General features: G+C 41.5%; 1 long non-coding RNA gene across 1 annotated transcript; it reads left to right on the forward strand.

Annotated features, from left to right (window-relative positions):
- The first annotated feature begins 520 nt into the window (after positions 1–520).
- LOC133393187 (uncharacterized) lies at positions 521–1,691 on the forward strand. The gene is made up of 2 exons (XR_009766006.1): positions 521–1,253; positions 1,323–1,691. It is a non-coding gene; the product is annotated as an uncharacterized LOC133393187 (long non-coding RNA).
- The last annotated feature ends 3,547 nt before the right edge of the window (positions 1,692–5,238 follow it).

Genomic DNA, 5,238 nt, shown 5'->3' on the forward strand with positions numbered 1-5,238 from the left:
ATTTCAATCCGAAAAACTAGGAGAGAGTGATGACAGGCGAGAGAGAATAAAACTAGAAACACGAGAGAGGACACGAAGCGCTTTCGGGTTTTTTTCGCCTACGCGCACATTTTGCTTTATGCGCGCGAAAAAGTGAGCCTTGATCAGCGCGATGGCTCCCATACAAAGGCCTTCGGCTTTGCTATCTGGGTGATGGGTGAAGCATGCATACCTTTCGGGTACGTTCGTGGTATAAGCCCTGTCCCAACCAACCAAACCGTGCTCTTTCGAAGTAAATTTGCTTCGATATAGCTTCGACAGAAGTTCTCTACCGAAGGTGTATCAACTTTGATAGGCAGTTCCTACCGAAGTTAGGCTCGGGTGCCGAAATGCTACAAAAGAGAAAGAAAAAAATCTCTCGTATGCTGCCGCGTTCTCGCTCACACGCGCGCCCTGCCCCCTTTTATTTACGTACGTGTTTATAGCCCCTCCTCCTCCTCCTCCTCCTCTCATCTATCTTCCTACCTTATGTGCAGTGGTTATGTGCAGTGCTGCAAAATGTCACCATCAATATCACAAAAAAAACTGAGTGAATCAAAAACCTTGTCAGCGTCACGTACTCAATTGCGATTATCACAGGTGAAATTCTCAAGTGGTTGTAACGAGTGGTATGATTGGTGACAATTTGGGAATAAACTTTTAGTCAATCACTGTTATGAAATTTTCTGGACCAGGAGCAGCACTGTAAAATATCACTGTTTCAGTCACCAACGCTCATGACTGAAACGAACCTCAAATCAGCTCACGTACACAAGTGCGATGATCAGACGCAAGATGAACATAGTCGTTGTGACGTGTGACCAGATTGGTGACATTGCAGCAACCACCTCTTGGTCGGTCACTTTGACGTGACTTTGTTTGTCTGTGATCAATTTCGAAATGTCACTGGTTCTATCACGAGCACTCGTGATTGAAATGAAATTCATTTCGGTTCACGTACACATGTGCGATGATCAGGGGTAAGACGCACATGGTCGTTGTGACGTCTGATCTGATTGGTGATATTTTGGTAACCAACTTCTGGTCAATCAGTTTGTCGTGATTTTTTGGTATTTTATTATCGCGATAGACTTAGAATATACGTGGCGCGGGCGAGTGGTGTTTTATTAACCATGTGCATATGATTACAAGCAGTAGTCGGTTCTGCTAGCTGGTTAAATGATCCCGCATCCTACATATATTGCCAGACTCATTTTGCTGATCCAAACGTTTATGTATGAACTCTCGTAAGCAGTGCACATGTAAAGATTACCGCTTCATAATGTATTTATTAATTACTTTAGAAAAACACTTAGACCCACAAACAGCCGGCAATGGAATTTCAGGCGATTTGGAAGGAGGGAAGGAAGAGTCAGTACGACTTTTAGCGGACATTACCTAAGTTTCTTGTCCAGATGACCAATTTTACGCTGTTTGATGGTAACGGGAATCCTATGTTAATGATGATCTCCGGGGGCGGATACACGGGCTGTTGTTGGTGGCAGTGGATAGACGCTAGGTGTCAGCATGCCGTGCCCGTTAGAAAATCCGTACCCGTGCGCGGTGTCAATTGCGCCAAAGGTGGATTATGAAAGGTGCAGGAATTTGGTGGCTTTGTCTAGAGTTAGTGCTTTCGGATATGAAAATAATAAAACCAGGATGTAAAACAAAAACTATCTACCTTTTCATCCATCTACAAAACATCTTTTTATATTTGCACTATGGAGAAACTAACAAATTACACGCCTCGTATGCTAAGAATATCATCGATTCGATTAAAATTATTACACTAACAGCACAGTGAATGAGGAGGTGCCGCTGAAGTGAGTTCACATCCGAAGAGCTCTGCTTGATCGTTTTCCAACCGAATTCGAACGCCGACGCAACTACTGGAAAACTGCCTACTTTATCTTTTTGAGTCGACCGGATTCTTAGGCCGGTTCCTTGGCCAGACGCTTTAATACGTTTTCCCAAAATTCTCGATCGTACCGACCATGACCAAAAGGCAATCTCCGTCAGTTGGTCGAGTTTGCCGTTCATGAGCATGGTGTAAACCAGCTGTGTCAAACTCATTTCATCAGAGGGCCGCAAGTACAAATGTTCAGTGATTCGCGGGCCGCAAAGTTGGGAATGGAAAATATACCCCAATATTTATGTAAAATACTTTTTTACATTTTTATTGTTAAACAAATTCAATTTTTGTGTACTCCTCGCTTCTTATCTGGAATCGTTTATTATGTACAAATTCGCGTTGTTATTTTTATATGTGCTATTTTTTACATGAGAAAATTTTTTTAATGTACTTTCTACGTTATTACTAAAAAAGGACATTTTACATTACTCGCGTTCTCTTACGGCAGTTCTGCTAGAAAATATCTGTTAAACACATTTTTTCACTGAAGTAGGAGAAGTCTAGCAGCCTGTAGTGAATCTTTTTCAAGCAATCCGAGCTATCCATCACTGGATGAATAACAAAAATATTTGCTTGCAATGTTTTGACAGATCAAGAGAAAAATTGTAATAACACGTGTTGAAACATTATTTTTTGCTAATTTCCAAGTTCCAAGTGTTCTGGTGATATATTCATTTCTTATAACTTTTTTTTAAATTACGATAATTTTATCTGACGAAGAGTCGTGGTGTGTGTTCCTATACAGATCGGCAAATCTGTTTTTGACACTTGAAGGGAGATGATTCGCGAATTGAGGAATTGAGGACTGTGTGAGCTAATCTATTAATAAGCTTTGTATTGCATGGCTTCGGCATTTAGATTATTTTTATCCTTAATCTAAATCCTTTAGGCTTAAACGTAATCATATCATTTTGGTTTTGATTTTTGGGGAGGTTGGAAATTACATTAATTCGTCTTGCAGAATGTTGGGTACAAATAATTCCAACTTGGCTACAATCATTTTTATTAACATTTATGGTGGCATGATTATGACAAAAAACAGAAGTGGCTCCAATCGAATATCAATGATGTAACATTCTAAGGTCGGAAAAATCGAAGCCGAATGAATCCTTTACTCGGCAGTCGGGGGCATGGAGATTGTCAAATTCGGTGGGACAACAGATGACTCCAACGGTTCCGAATGGCTTTAAACGGCTCTATAGGCTTCGGACCGTAGCCGATTGAGCCGGTCTCGTAGTACAGTCGTCAACTCGTACGACTTAACAACATGCCCGCCATGGGTTCAATCCCCAAATAAACCGCGCCGCCATACGTAGGATTGACTATCCTGCTATGGGGGGAATCAATTAGTCACTGGAAGCCAAGCCCACAAGTGGGTACAGGCAGGCCTTGACCGACATCGGTTGTTGAGCCAAAGAAAAGAAGAAGATAGGCTTCGGACGGCACCGAACGGAACTGTTGGTTTGATTTTGGCCGGATTCGGAGTAAGAATAGCTAAAATCGGAAATGGTTTTGAGCCGTGGATGCGATTCCGACAATCCATCACTAGTTGTTGCGAAGTTTCCTAGTGTGTGTATCAAGTTATTTTCATTTCTTTTTCGTTTGTAGACAGTTGACGCAAATCTATTTTTCCATACAGAATGCGCAATCGAATGTGCACAAAACTATGCTAATATTCAGAATTTAATCGAAACATAATACGACTGAGCTTGCATTCGATTCAATGATTCTTAAAGGTCTCGATTGATATGTACGTTAGTGTAAAATAAGTTTATGAGATGTTATGGGTACATTCATGTTAGTTTCCATATACCAACAAAAGGATTGTCCTTCTCTGGAAAATTTAATACACTTTGACAAATAGTAATAACAGATTTAGGGTTTGCAGTGCTTTTAGCAATTCTCAAAATACTCTTGCGGGCCGCATCCAGAATCGGGCCGCCAGTTTGACATACCTGGTGTAAACCTTGATAATGTTCTCTTTGTTCACCAGCTTGCCGGCATAGCCCGTGAACACTTCTGTGACCTGAAACGCCTGTAATTCGAAACGCTAGAAACGGCGCATCATGCGCACAGCACATCATATTATGCGCGCATTACAACACAGCGCTTAAAGTACGCGACTGTGCGGAAAGTTTTACGTGGACGTGGAAAAAATGGAGACCAAACCTCAAGTGCTCAAAGAGCGGACAGGGCTCAAAAACTCAAAGCGTATAGCACGTTAAGAGCACAAAAAGCGCACCGTTCTCGTAGACCAAACTGTGCGAAAAGTGCTAGCACAATGCACTATGTGCAACACTACGAACAGCTCATTCATTGTCAGGATGGGAATTATTTCCTGGAGTGTCCTGTAGTTCTACAGGATCCGCTGCACGCCACGGTAAATATTATAATGCTCAACGTCGGTGATGTATTGGGTTCATTATACGCGATATCGAATCCAGTGGATTCACAGCCAAGTAGTTGCTTATCTCGGCGATGGCATGCAACAGCATGGTGACATCAAAGCGAGCAAATGTGGTAGTCAAAACTGGATCGGTCAGAGAATCAGCCGGCACGTCAAATGGCCTGCACTGTCGTAATCGTGGCAATGCACTCCTGTATACATCCAGCGTTGGTTAGTAACCGACAGCGAGCGGGTATCCTTTGAAACCGGCAACACTCGGAGAAACAGCTACATCATACGGTAGAAGCTGTTGAAACGCAATCTAACTAAGCTGGAAAAACTTCACGCGAGCTTATTACATTATAAACCGTTCCTAAAAATAGCAAATAATAATGTTTATCAATGAATCGAGTGAAAGAAAGAAGCAAAACTAACCATAAATTAAGTATGAGTGCTAAGTATGACACCAGCATCCAACGCTGGTGCATGGTTCCAAAATATGAAGCCGTTACTTCGATCCCATTCTACGTGTGCTTCGACTTGCTGATATGTTAAATGGTATGAAACACGAACCGTTTGCAATTTTAGCTCCTAGCTTCGAATAACAAACCAAACCGTTTTCCGCTTGCTATGTCTCTTGAAATGTAAATATTAAACACACATCAACAACAATCGTTCTCCAAGTCCAAGGTGTATGGAGACCAGGCTGCTCATAGCTTGTTTTTTAATTTCCAAATTTGTACGACACATCTTAATATTAGTGACTTAATAGAATGGCATATTATGATTGAAACCCGTAACCGTATAAATAGACTTAAAGCGACAACGTTTTTTGCGACAATTTCGCTCACGTTTTTGGTGAATTGCATTGATAAATTTGACACCGAGTAGATCAAAGTAGCTCAGTTTACCCAGTCAACCT

This window comes from Anopheles gambiae, chromosome X (genome assembly GCF_943734735.2).
Source record: "Anopheles gambiae chromosome X, idAnoGambNW_F1_1, whole genome shotgun sequence".
Taxonomy (NCBI): domain Eukaryota; kingdom Metazoa; phylum Arthropoda; class Insecta; order Diptera; family Culicidae; genus Anopheles; species Anopheles gambiae.